General features: G+C 50.5%; 1 pseudogene; it reads left to right on the top strand.

Annotated features, from left to right (window-relative positions):
• The first annotated feature begins 12,065 nt into the window (after nt 1–12,065).
• On the top strand, nt 12,066–12,973 carry LOC115600030 (annotated as a pseudogene).
• Nucleotides 12,974–14,685: the final 1,712 nt, after the last annotated feature.

Genomic DNA, 14,685 nt, shown 5'->3' with positions numbered 1-14,685 from the left:
AGGTCTCCCCTCAGCTTTCTCTTCTCTAAGCTGATCAACCCCAGTTCCCTCAGCCCCTCCTCATAAGTCCTGTTCTCCAAACCCCTGATCAGACTGGTTGCCCTTCTCTGCACCCTCTCCAGCACCTCCATGTCCTTCCTATCCTGTGGTGCCCAAAACTGCATACAGTGCTCGAGGTGCAGCCTCACCAAGGCTGAGGACAAGGGTAAGATCACCTCCCTGGCCCTGCTGGTCACACTCTTCCTGAATCAGGCCAGGGGGGTGGTGGCCTTCATGGCCAGCTGGGCACACTGCTGTCTTATGTTCATCCAGCTGTCAGTCAGCACCCCCAGGTCCCTCTCTGCTGGGCAGCTCTCCAGCCACTCCTCCCCAAGCCTGTTGTGCTTCTGTGGGTTGGTTTGGCCCAAGTGCATGACCTGACATTTGGCCTTAGTGAAACTCATGCACTTGGCCTTGGACCATCCATCAAGCCTGTCCAGATCCCTCTGCAGAGCCTCCCTACCCTCAGGCACATCAACACTTCCACCCAGCTTAGTGTCACCTGCAGATTTAATCAGGGTGTACTCTATCCCCTCATCTAGGTCATTGATAAAGATGTTCAACAGGAGCAGCCCAAGCATTGAGCCCAGGGAGACACCACTCGTGACCCCCCCACCAGCTCGATTTAACTCCATTGACCTCAACTCTTTGGGCATGGCTATCCAACCAGGATGATCTGCTCCATCAACTTCCCTGGGACTGAGGTCAAACTGACAGCTCTGTAGTTTCCTGGATCATCCTTCTGTCCCTTCTTATATATGGGGATTATATCAGCAGGTTTCTAGATTTCTGATGTCTCTCCAGTGAGCCAGGACTGCAGATCAATGATGGAAAGTGCCTTGGCAAGCACTGCCACCAGCTCTTTCAGCACTCTTGAGTGAATCCCATCCACTCACACAGATTTATGCACAGCCTCATGGTGCAGCAGGACACTGACCATCTCCTTCTGGATTGTGGGGGGATCTCTCTGCTCCTGGTCCCTGTCCCCTAGCCTAGGGAGTTGAATTCCCTGAATATAACTGTCCCTACTACTAAAGACTGAGGCAAGGAAGTTATTAAGCACTTCAATCATTTCCTCATCTCTTGATATCATGTTCCCTCCTACGTCTATCAGGTGATGGGTGGTCATCTGCCTCCTCGTCCTGGTTGGGAGGGTCTGTAACAGACTCCAAATACAAGATCTCCCTTCCTTGCCTTCCCCTTCATCCTTACTCATAAACACTCAACTTTGTCATCCCTGGAATCAAGCTCTGTGAAGTCAAAACATTTCCTAACAGATAGAGCCACACCGCCACCTCTCCTGCCATGCCTCTCCCTTCTGAAGAGCTTCTATGCATTCACTGCAGTGTTCCAGCTGTGACAGTCATCCCACCACATTTCTGTGATGACAACTACATCACAGCTGTCCTGCTGTGCAATGGCTTCCATCTCGTCCTCTTTGTTGCCCATGCTCTGTGTACTGGTGTAGATGCACCTCACCTAGGCCTCCTTTTGTCTGGGAGAAGCCCAAATCACCTCCTGATTATACTCCAATATTCCCATAGCCCCCAACCTCACACCAACTCCTGTCTTCCCCCAGCCATATGCAGTGCCCTTCTCCTCCTTCACCAAGACACAGGACTGGGAGCCCTTGCTTGCACACCCTTCTCCCCCAGGTACTGGTATGTCACATTCAGGCTCCTCATCAGTGACTCCACTTCCACCCCTGGTCCCCTTCATACCTAATTTAAAGTTCTGCTTATTAGCCCTGATATCTCCTGCCCTAAACCCCTGTTACCTCTGTGGGATAAGCTCTTCCCATCCCTTGTTAGGAAGCCTGGTCTCCTGTAAATCCAGCTTTGGTCAAAAAACTGACCCCTGGAGAAGTAAGGAGGAGGGTCAGCAGAACTGTCACCTTGGAGGTTTGGCAGGCAAATTTTGACCTCTTTCAGAGTCTGGTTGAGAGAATCCCTTGGGAGACAATCCTGAAGGGCAAGGGATTTCAGGAAGTCTGGAAATTGCTAAGAAGAAACTCTTAAAGGTGAAGGATCAGATGGCCCCATGTGCTGTAAAATGAACTGGTGGGGAAAGATGCCCAGCCTGACTGAATAGAGAGATCTGGTAAAAACTCATCTAAAAAAGGAGAGTTTGTGGCCTTTGGAAAAAGGAGCAAGACACTCAGGGAGACTACAAAGATGTCAGGAGGCTACAGAGGGAAAAAATTACAATGGCCAGACACAGTGTGAAATTGAACTGTCTGCTGCCATTGATGAACATAATCAATGTTTCTTTGAACACATTAGCAACAAAAGGAGGGTGAAGGAGAACCCTCATCCTTTATTGGATATCATGAAGAATCAGCAACCAAGGGTGAGGAGAAGGCTGAGGTACTTAATGCCTTCTTTGTCCCAGCCATCAGCAGTAGGACCAGTTGTTCCTGGGATACCCAGTCCCCTGAGCTGGCAGACAGGGACAGGGAGCAGAATGGAGCCCCCATGATCCAAGGGGAGATGGTCAGTGACCTCCTGAACCACCCAGAGACACACAAGTCTGTGGGGCCAGATGGGGCCTACACAAAAGTACTGAGGGAGCCGGCAGAAGTGCTCACCAAGCCTCTTGTCATCGTTTATCAGCAGTCCTGGCTGACTGGGGAGGTGTCAGTAGACTGGAGACTGACAGCTGTCATCCCCACCTAAAAGAAGGGCCAAAAGGAGGATCCAGGGAGATACGGGCCTGTCAGCTTGACCAGTGCCAGGGAACGGGATGGAGCAGATGGTCTGAGTGCCATTACACAGCATGTGCAGGACAGACAGGAGATGGGGGACAGACACCATGGGTTTATGAAAGGCAAGGACAGCTTGACCAACTTGATCTCCTTCTGTGACAAGGTGACCATTGATTGAATGAGGAAAGGTGGAGGATGTTGACTACCTTGACTTTAGTAAAGATTTCAGCAGCATTGTCCACAAAATCCTTGAGAAACTGGCTACCTCTGGCCTGGAGCAGTGGCCTCTTCAGTGGCTCAAAACCTGGCTGATGTCTGGGCCCAGAGAGTTGTGAGGAGTGGAGCTCAGTCCAGCTAATGGCTGCTCACCAGTGCTGTTCCCCAGGAAATGCTACAGATTTGGGGAGGGATGTCTGGAAAGATGGCTGGCACAGAAAGACCTGGGTGTCCTGGTTGACAGCAGACAGAACATAGACCAGCATGTGCCCAGGTGGCCAAGAAGGCCACCAGCATCCTGGGCTGCATCAGAAATAGTGTGGGCAGCAGGAGCAGGGAGCTGATTGTTCCCCTGTACTCATCACTGCTGAGGCTGCACCTCGAATCTGAGGTCAGTCCTGGGCCCCTCACAACAAGAAGGACATTGGGGGGCTGGAGCTGGGGACCCACACACGTCTGGGACCACCCCTGGCACCTCCAGTGTCACACCGTGGCTTGCGTGGGCAGAGGAGGGAAAGGAGATTCCCCCTGGCACTGCCTGGGTGTCCAGTGGGAGAGTGGGAGAAGCAGAGGTTTTGTCTCTAGAGGGGAACTGGCTGGGCTGGAAAGGAGGGAGGGAGGGGACATGAGCGATGACTTCAGTGTGTGTCCCATTGGGTTCCTGGGGAGCCCCAGGGAGAGCTGGAGGGAGCCCCGAGAGAGTTGAGCAAGTGGCAAAGTCTGGTGCTGGTCCTGCGCTGCTGGGCCGGGCTCCTGAGCCTGAGAGAGCTGCTGGCAAGCAGAGAGTGCTGCAGAGAGAGAGCTCTGGGCAGGAGCAGCTCCTCTGCAGAGCGCAGCAGGGCTGAGGGCACTGCCTGCAGGCAGCAGGGCAGGGGAGAGAGAGGAGGGAGAGAGAAGAAAGGCAGCCTGGGCTGGGGGAGAGAGAAATCTTCCCAGCCTCTGCCATGGTGAGTCTCTGGCTGCAGGGCAGGGAAGCTGGGCTTCCTGGAGGGGGTCTTCCTTCTCCAGCTGGCAGCCTGTGCCACAGCTGCTGGGATCCTTGCGGGGGATTTTGGTGGGCAGGAGGAAAAGGTTTGGCAGAGCAGGGCTGTCCTGGAGCAGCGTCAGAGTGAGAGGGCATGGGGCTGCCTTCTGCTGGGGATGGCTGCAGGGGCTGAGGGGGTGTGTGCAGGCAGGGGTGCCCAGGGCTGTCCTTCAGAGCAGGGTCCTGCAGCCCAGGGGCTGTGTGCTGGGGCAGGGACTCTGCTGCCTGCCTGCCTGCCTGCCTGCCAGGGGCAGCTCTCAGCCTGCCTGGGGAGCTCCCTGGTGCTGGCAGAAGCTGTGGCTGGCAGGAGACAGGGAGCACAGGGCAGCGTACTTTTGGGTTTGTGACTGCTCTGTGGGTCACCCACGCTCAGAGAACCAGATCACACCAGAATATTTCTACGAGGATTTTCATAAGCAAAGTCAGGGCATAGATTTTCTGTTTTTGTCAGGCTGTAATTCTCTGTCTTGGCAGGGTGGGATGGAATCTCATCTGGGGAGGTGAGATCAGGGGCTGAGAGTCCCTACACCATCACACTCCTGTGTGCTAGGAAACTCATCCAGTGCTTTCACCCTCCTTTACCTTTCAGATACATCCAGCATCAATTTCCCAGGTTCATCAGGGTCTGTGTGACAGCACAGCCCTCAGCCAGCCCGTGGGGTCTGGGGTGTTGGGCACTGTGGAGGATTGGTTAGCCGAACAAGGCCATACGGACTTGACCAAAGTTGCAGACAACTTAGCAAGGGTCAGAGTGCAAGCTCTCTGACTTGCTGAGGTTGTACAAGATCAGCAGTTTGCAACCTTGGAGTCACAAGTGTCCTTGTACGTGCTGCTCAGCACATTGTGGTCAGCAAAGCAGGATGAAGAAATAGGCTGTATCCGTGAATAAAAGGAACAGAGAATGAAACTAACTTTCAAATTAATACACCAATCATGAGCTCAGTTTTTGCAATATGTATGAGCTAATTAACAAGAATATATTAACCTGAACTTGAAATACAATAAACGAGTTTGGTGGATTCTTATATTAAGCGTCTCCTTCTCCCTCATCGCGACAAATGGCGCCCGAACAGGGACCAAGAATGGCCCGGACCAGGAACTAAGGCCGGCCGGGACCAGGGACAAAACCGAACGGCGAGAGCCCCGGGGACAAAACCAAATGGCGAGAGCCCCAGGGACAAAACCGAACGGCGAGAGCCCAGAAGCCACGGTCCGATGCAGTAACGGTCGATCTTGATGCAGCACAAGAGGCAGAAGAGCTGGACTCCGTGCCCCGAGCGACCTTATAGAAGAGTCTCGGTCGACGACACCGCCGAAGCCTTGCAGGGCTGCAACAGCGCGCTGACGATTTTGTAAGTATGGAAAGGCAAGCGGTGCTTTCAGTATTCCAGAGCTTTTTAGAAAAGCGGGGAATTAAGGGTTTAGATTTGAAAAAGGAACTGCCAGGATTACTGGCAGCAGGGGTTGCCAAAGGTTGCTTTGCAGACCCCAATACAGTTTTTGAGGAAGGAGAATGGAGGCGTTTTGGGGACAAGTTGTGGGAAGGTACAATAGAGGATGATAAAATTGCTAAGAAATTAGGGAAACAGTGGCGGGTCGTTATCAATGCGTTACAACAACATAAGGCTGAGCAACAGGCTGCTCGTGCAGCGGCACAGCGCCTGGGAGAGCCCAGTCCTCCTGTTGTTGTTACAGAGCCTAATTGCCCATTACCCCCCGCTACCAATGTCATAAATATTCCAACTGAGCCCTTAGGAAAGGGAAGTGATTTGCTGTCTGCCCCTGCTGTGCCTCCTACTCCGGAGGGTCCTTCTACCCCCTTGTCGGGTTCTGCCCCACCACCAAATTTTTTAGACCCTCCTGAGCCTCCTTCAAATCCTTTTTTGGAATCCTCTAAATTGTCAAAAAATCCATTTAGGGATAGTGCTCCTGTTCTTCCGCCTGAGGAGCTGCAAATGACTGCCATGAGACGACAAATGCTGTGGCAAAATATTGCTGCAGACGCTATGCAGGCGGGAGATAGGGACGCAGCCGAGTCTTTAACCAGTGCGTTCCCAGTAGTTTATTCTCAAGTACCTGGTGGTATGCAGGCGAACATTAATAATCTGGACTGGAAAATACTATCTCAGTTACGTGCCACTGTCAGTGAAAACGGAGTGCAGAGTGAGCCTGTTCGGCAAATGTTGGATTATATCTGGGGAGGTAATCTGCTTCTGCCAGAAGATATTAAGAACATCATGAAATTGATTCTTACCCAGCATCAGCAATTGCTATACAATGCATACTGGCAATCATTCTGCCAGGAGTCAGTGGCAGTGCAGAGGCAGGCTGGCGATCCTTTGTATGGAATAACACTTGAGGAGCTAATGGGTCTAGGTCCGTGGCGTCGGTCTGAGGCACAAGCACTGTTGGGACCAGATAAAATCAGGGAATCCATGCATTTAGCACGTCTCGCTTTGAGGCGCGTTAAAGCGCCTGGAGGAGTTCCGTCTTATATGGGAATCAAGCAGGGGAGGGAAGAGCCTTTCGGGTCGTTTGTGGACAGAGTTGCTAGCGCTATTCAGGCAGCCGGAGTTCCGGAGTATATGCATGGGGCTTTACTAAAACACTGTGCCATTCAAAATTGTAATTCTGTAGCCCGTAGTGTCATCGTTACGCTTCCAGGGACTTGGTCGATAGAGGAATTATTAGAGCGCATGCAAAAAGTACCTCAGGGGCCAAATGCTATGTTAGTAGAGGCAGTTAAGGACTTAGGTGAAAGCCTAAGGGAAAAGGCGAGGGCGACTAGCTCTCAGGTGTTAGCTGCTCTTGCACCCCTGCAAAGCCCGGCTGCATTCGCTCAGCGAAACCGAGCAACAAAATATCGCTGTTTCCGATGCGGCGCCCCTGGACACATGCGACGAGAATGCCAAGCTGGCCCGGTGTGGTGTATGCGCTGCCACCACAAATCGCACGCCAACCCCCTGGCCTGTGACTGTCACCTCTTCCAGCTGGTGCCCCGCAGCCACCGCCGCCGCCTGAGCGCCGTGATGGATTTCCAGGAGGAATTACACTGCCTGCTTCTCACCCTCCCGGCTCCTGTCGGGATCCTGAGCCTGGCCGACCGGCAGCCCCTCAACTGCAGCGAGGCGAGGGAAACGGTGCTGGAAGGCCACTTGGGTGACACGCTGACCCTGAGCTGTGACACTCGGTTGCAGGGGGTGCAGAGCTGGTACTGGGCGTCCCCGGGAGGTGAAAAGGCACCGGAGGAAAGCGGGAACGGCAGCACCCTGCTCCTGGCTAACGGGAGCCTGCAGCTGCGAGCCCTGTGCCCCGAGGATGCCGACACCTACTCCTGTTGGGTGGGGGGTTCTGTCCTCAACGAGACCCTCTACGTGGAGCTGCGGGTGCACAACTTCACCCTGCACGGTCCCCACGACACCCTCAACACCGTCTACACCACGCTGGTGGGCTGCATCCTGAGCGTGGTCCTGGTCCTCATCTATCTGTACCTCACCCCTTGCCGCTGCTACTGCTGCCGCGGCCCCGAGAAGCCCCCGCCTTCCCCCGCGACGACAGCATCAACTCCTTCGTCCTCAGGGAGGCGCACGCCAGGGAAACAGATCAAAGAGTGCGAGAAGCCGCAGCATGAACACCCCAACTTCGGTTCTAGTGTGCACCCTTCCAAACACCTCCAAACAGCCACCTCTCTCCAGCAACCAGCCACTTCCACATCCCTCCCACGACAACTCCAGCCAGCCACATCCCTTCAACAGCAACCAGTAGAAGCCTCTGGCAGGACCTATCAACAGCAAACTCCAAAAAGATCCCTCTGAGCATCATTGACCCAGTAAAATATGAGTGAAAAACCATGTGGAACTCTTTTATTAGAGCCATCGTCTGCCAGACTTAAGGGTCCATTTGTCTTACCAGGACTAAAAGACAGTGACTATACTAGAGAAACCTGTATTATGACTATAACTTGAACACTGCCTATGGTAAGACTAAAAAGAACTCGAATTGCCTAGTTAGTTCCAACATGACAACTAACTGATACAGCAACTGCTTCTTTGACAGTTTCTCACTGAGCAACAGCGTTTGGCTCTACAGGAGGCACGGCCTTACTACACCTCCCGATGGATCGACGCCCCAAAGCACTGTGAGAGCATCAACTGGACCAGTGTCACATTACAGCATTACTAGACAAACTGTGTCTGGTGCCTTTGCCGTTTATAGGCTCAGAGTTCTGTCTTTGAACAATTCTATTAGGCCTTTCCTCTCATACTATAAGGTGTTGATAAAAGACTTATTAATGTCGTGAGTCACATGACTGTTTATATGTTGATTATGGGATCCCTTGTCTATATGTTGATTGTTGATTGTGGTTTTCTTTTTTGTTGTCGTATTGCCAAGTAGATGAACTTAGTTTTTGATAGTTTAATACAGATGCTAACAAGATTTTAATAGTATCAGACAGGTAATTTTACAATATCGTGTTGCCTCTAACTTTTATTATTTACTTTTAGGGTATGTTTGTGAAGATTGTGATAACGTGTATTGCATTTTAATTTGGCAGCTATGAAGGAACTAGGACTCCATCGTGCTGTGAGCCAGTGGGACTTGGAGACGCTTATAGGGGCCCCCCGACAAGATTCCGTCGGATAAGCCTCTCCTATCCCTCCTTTGACTCTCTTCACTAGTGGATGCCAAACCTTCCTAATATTAAACAGAGCTCTGTTTGAGAGTACGTGTGTATGAGTGCTTGTGTGAAACGGAGATATGCTATGAATGCAAAGTCGACTTACACTTGATTATGGGAAACAAAATCCAATTAATAACCTATTAACCAGTATGTTTTGATTTGTTAACTGAGTAGTTTTAGATTGCTTCATAAGGGCATTATGATATTGAATGTATTTTTAGGTTCTGCATGTTTTGTTGTTTGTCTTATGTTTGTTTGAGAATTGGTACTGCAAAAGTTTTTAACCAAACATGGGCTTGTGCAAAAATAAAAACGGGGGATTTGTGAACCCTTTGCCATGCTCAACCCCATGTTTGAGGGGCCAATGAGATCGGCCCACAAGGTGGTCACAGAAACACTATGTAAGAAAAAGTTACTACACAATGACCAGTACCACTGATTTTTATATTGCAATGGCTTCTGCCACACACCCCTTTTCATACCTGCTTAATAGGAGTCCCAGGGTTTAATGTATCTTTGGTCAATTTTCAAGTGGCTCCTGTGATAATAGCCTTTCCCTAGGAAACTGCTCAGCAAAACTGATTTTGGGCCTCAAGAAATCCCTTCCATGGGCCCCTCAAGAATTGAATCTATTAGGATCCCAGAAAATTGGTAATGTATCAGGAAATTGGACACCAACCTGTATAGTTTTTGGTCCCAAATATGCTGCTCGGCCGTATCCTATTACCTGGCAGGATGTTAGTCCTAAGACTTGGGAATATACTTATGAATCTGGGTATTGTGGATACAATGGCTCTATCAAAATGCGACCTATAGGCTCTACTCATAACCCCCGTGATAATACTATGCTAATTTGGGTCAATGATACTTCCAAGGCTCTACCTCCTGGAATATTTTTGATTTGTGGAGATAGAGCATGGCAAGGTATTCCCCATAATATAGTTGGCGGACCTTGTTATTTAGGCTCACTAACTCTTTTTGCACCTCACTTTGCTGACTTGCGGAGACTAACAAAACAGCGCAACAAGCGTAGTATTGGCCTTACACCACAGTGTAATGATAAGGTTGAGCTTTTAAGTGTAGCAGCTAAAGCAGCTTTAGCTATTTTTATTCCTGGCGGTGCAGCAGCGAATGCCTTGAGTAACCTTGCAAAATTGGCTTGTTGGTCTGAGAAGCAGGCGAATGTTACTACTGAAATCTTAGATAAGCTTTTAATGGACCAAAGTAGCTTAAGACATGCTTTGTTGCAAAATCGTGCTGCCATAGATTTTTTGTTACTTGCCCAGGGCCATGGTTGTCAGGATTTCGAAGGGATGTGCTGCGTGAACCTCTCTGATCACAGTGAAAGTATCCACGCCAGCATTCGCTATTTGAAGCAACACACACAACAGATTCAGCAACAAGTAGCTCCCCTCGATGATGTTTTTACAACCTGGTTTCATGGTCTTGGCCTTTCAGGATGGCTTTTGGCTTTAGTTAAAATGCTTTGTTATTTTGGTATTGTTATCATGATTTTACTTTTGCTTCTGCCCTGTATTTTGCAATGTATTCGACGAATGCTTGATAAAGCTGTATCAAAAATTTTTCTCGTACAAAATAAAAACGGGGGAATTGTGGAGGATTGGTTAGCCGAACAAGGCCATACGGACTTGACCAAAGTTGCAGACAACTTAGCAAGGGTCAGAGTGCAAGCTCTCTGACTTGCTGAGGTTGTACAAGATCAGCAGTTTGCAACCTTGGAGTCACAAGTGTCCTTGTACGTGCTGCTCAGCACATTGTGGTCAGCAAAGCAGGATGAAGAAATAGGCTGTATCCGTGAATAAAAGGAACAGAGAATGAAACTAACTTTCAAATTAATACACCAATCATGAGCTCAGTTTTTGCAATATGTATGAGCTAATTAACAAGAATATATTAACCTGAACTTGAAATACAATAAACGAGTTTGGTGGATTCTTATATTAAGCGTCTCCTTCTCCCTCATCGCGACAGGGCACCTCCTCCTCCATCTGCTCACAGGAGAGGTGAAGCGCATCTGTGCTGCCATGTGCCCACCTCCCCCTGCCCAGGGGCTGGAGGGGCCTGCCAGGCATTATCACCATCTGGGAGGGGTTGTGCAGGGCTGGGGGAGGGAAAGGCTTTCCTGAGTGCCTTTCCTCTGCCTCTCTCCATGACCCCTTCAGCTGCTCTTGCTGTTGATGTCAGGCTGGGAGCAGGAGTTTCAGCTGCAGGCACAGCTCTTGTGGCTCCTCCCATGCAGATGGTTTCCAGCTGTGCTCTGCCCTGGGAAGCTCTGGGCAGTGCGGTCTGAGTGAGGCTGGGCAGGGAGCTGACCTCCCTTCATCAGATGCCCTACTTCCATCCCTGGGCTGTCTCCTTGGGCTGTCTGTCCAAGCTGGGAGCTGCCTTCCAAGGGGCACAATGAGCCTGGTGTGTCCTGTTGGGGAAACAGTTCAGAAATGTACAGGTTGTGAGCAATCCTGACTTACTTCAATTTAGGCTACATTGGGTTAATGGTTATTGAGGCCTAGTTAGAGGCTTTCTGAGAATGAGCTACTGGGAAAGAGATAACTTAATTGGCAACAGAGGAGGAAAATAATTATGTGGGAAGAAGGTTCCGTGAGAATGGTATGTGTGGTTGGAGTACAAGGCCACCTGCATGATAGGACGGTGTAAACAAGGCTTCTCTATATAAAGTGAGTGCAAGTTGCTAATAAACGATTTCATACAATCATATTGATGTGCACGTGGAATCCTTAAGCCTCCGCAGACTGTTTTCCCACAGTGTCCTGGGCTGGAAACGGGGTGCTGAGACCTTGAGAAAGGGTCAGACAATGAGTGCTCTGAGCTGGGTCCCTCTGCTCTCTGCAGGGAGAGACAGAGCCACAGCCCAGCTCCCCCTTCTCTGCATGCATCTGCAGGCAATGCTCTTTGCTCACTGTGTTCTGCCTGAGTGCTGCAGCAATGCTGAGGGGTTCTGACACCCAAGAACACTCCCCAGAGGAGATAGGGAGAGCTCTAAAAAAAAAAAACAAAAACGTGTAACAAACCTCTCAAACTGCCTCTGTTGTGCGGAATTTTTAATACAGGGACACAGAAGATGTAATGCCTTTGGTATCACCAATAATTTCCTATGAAAAATGTCCACTCTAGGACTGATGCCTGTCCCCACCATTCTCTGTTGAAGAGCTTGCCTGACTTCTTGATAACCAGTGAACAGGGTCCCTGCTCCTCCTGACACAGAGAGCAACAACCAGAGATGTAGCTATGGGCTTCAAGGAAAGTGTATGTGTACAGGATAGAGATATGGAATGAGAAATGGGTCTCATTTTTCAGAGATTTGTTCCTAAACTATTGTGTTTCCTCCTCAAACAGCTCTCCATGCCTTTTAAAAGCAGCAGATGTCCAACAGCAGCTCCATCAGGCAGTTCCTCCTCCTGGCATTTGCAGACAGGCGGGAGATGCAGCTCTTGCACTTCTGGCTCTTCCTGGGCATCTACCTGGCTGCCCTCCTGGGCAATGGTCTCATCATCACCACCATCGCCTGTGACCACCACCTCCACACCCCCATGTACTTCTTCCTCCTCAACCTCTCCCTCCTCGACCTGGGATCCATCTCCACCACTCTGCCCAAAGCCATGGCCAATTCCCTCTGGGACAACACGGACATCTCCTACAAGGGATGTGCTGCACAGATCTTCTTCTTTTTCTTCTTCATCACAGCTGAGTACTGTCTCCTGACCATCATGTCCTACGACCGCTACGTGGCCATCTGCAAACCCCTGCACTACGGGACCCTCCTGGGCAGCAGAGCTTGTGTCCACATGGCAGCAGCTGCCTGGGCCACTGGGTTTCTCACTGCTCTGCTGCACACAGCCAATACATTTTCCCTGCCCCTCTGCCAGGGCAATGCCCTGGACCAGTTCTTCTGTGAAATCCCCCAGATCCTCAAGCTCTCCTGCTCACACTCCTACCTCAGGGAACTTGGACTTATTGTGGTCAGTGCAGTGCCTGTTTAGGATTTCTGTGTTTTGTTTTCATCGTGGTGTCCTATGTGGAGATCTTCAGGGCTGTGCTGAGGATCCCCTCTGAGCAGGGAAGGCACAAAGCCTTTTCCACATGCCTTCCTCACCTGGCTGTCGTCTCTCTGTTCATCAGCACTGGCATCTTTGCCTACCTGAAGCCCCCCTCCATCTCCTCCCCATCCCTGGACCTGGTGGTGTCATTTCTGTACTCGGTGGTTCCTCCAGCAGTGAACCGCCTCATCTACAGCATAAGGAACCAGGAGCTCAAAGGGTTCTCTCTGTAAAATTATTCCATTGACATCTTTCAACAATGAAAATTTCATCAACAGTCTCCACAAATGACTCTCACAATATCTTATTCCCTTCATTTGTTTATTTTGGGGGTGAGGAATTTGATTGGGTTTTTTTGTCTGTAACTATTGCATTTATCATTCCTGCTGTTTTTATTGTCATTCATGGTTATGTTCCTTATTAGTGTTTAGATATGTATTGCTAAAACTCAGAAATGTTCCTTCTTTGTCTCACCTGCTTCCATTATAAAATTTGTTCTAACACTTAGAGTCCTTGATTGTCCACTAACTAAAACCTGCTAAACCTAAAATCTGCTCTTCTTGACATCCTGTCCTTCCAGTGTCTCACCTGACCCACTCAGAATGGTGTCACTTTCAAACTCCCTGAGGGTGCGCTTGATCCCACTCTCTGTGTCACTGATAAAGATATTGAACAGGACTGGTCCTGTTATAGACCCCTGAGGAACCATATTGGAATCTGACCCAGTCCCCGACACCTCCATACAAAGAGAGAATTGGCATTTCTAGGCCATGAATGGCCAGGTTTTCAGAGGAACAATTCAAAACTAAAAGGTAAAAATTAATCCAAGGACAGTTCCAACGTCTCTGTGAAGGATTCACCCATGGGTCAGTGGGAGAGCCTCCCAGGATGACCTTGTCAGCTGAGGGTGGGAGATTTCTGCCAATGGGGTCAGAAACTCCCGGTGGGAAGCCAGAGTAGGGACAGGGTGGGGATTTGATACCAGCAGCAGAGCTGGGCTGAGGGACTCAACACCCTCTGTGCCTGAGTCTGTACTGAAGGAGTCTGCAGGGCTCTGTGCTCAGGGAAAGGGCACAGGAGGGGAGCACGGATGGGCAGGAGCCTCAGGATATCCCAGAAGGACAAATCCAGGGTCTGCCCCTGACAGGGACTCACCCTGGCCATGGCCCAGGCTGGGGCTGCCTGGATGGGAGAGCGCTGTGGGAAAAGCTTTGGTGGGCAGAAGCTGGGCAGGAGGAGTCTTGTGTCCTGGCAGCAAGAGAGGCCACCAGCACCCCGGGCTGAATGACCAGGAGATGGAGGGAGGGGATTGTGCAGGTTATTGCATCTGGAATCCAGTTGGCCAACACAGGAGAAATGTTGGCAAGCTTCAGGGGGGATCAGTGAATGTCCCCCAAGACAGGCCAGGGCTGGAGCCTTTGCTTGTGAAGAGAAGCTGAGGGAGCTGGGCTTGTCCATCTGGAGAAGGGAATGTTGGGATACACCTCACTGCAGCCTATCAGCATCTATGAGGAGGTCATGGAGAACAGAGTGCAAGGCTCTCCACCACAGGGCTCTCATAATAAAAGAACACAAATTCAAAAGGTGTTGGTGAGACAGGGGATCATGGACATGGAGACAAAAAAAAGATTCTTCACCAGTGTCAGTGCCAGTGCTGAGCACGGTGGCCGTGAACCTGGTCTGCCAGGGTTGGTCAGCTTGCTGTAAAAGAGGTGCCTCCAGGAGTAGAACTCAGGGGAATGTCTGGTACCTGCCTCACCCTTCCCCTTCTCAATGATGGAATTTCTGCCTTGTGCCTTCCCTGATGCACATCTGATGCCCTCACAATGCTTGCTGGCCAGAAGGTCTCCAGAGGGCCAGGCAGGCTGCTGCACTGGCAGTGACCTCTTCCTCATCACCATTCCAGCCACCTCCCCTTGGCCTCTCCCCTTTCCCTCTGCCCCAT

The sequence above is a fragment of the Calypte anna genome, chromosome W, assembly GCF_003957555.1.
Source record: "Calypte anna isolate BGI_N300 chromosome W, bCalAnn1_v1.p, whole genome shotgun sequence".
NCBI classification, from domain to species: Eukaryota; Metazoa; Chordata; class Aves; order Apodiformes; family Trochilidae; genus Calypte; species Calypte anna.
This window is presented reverse-complemented; position numbering and strand designations above follow the sequence as displayed.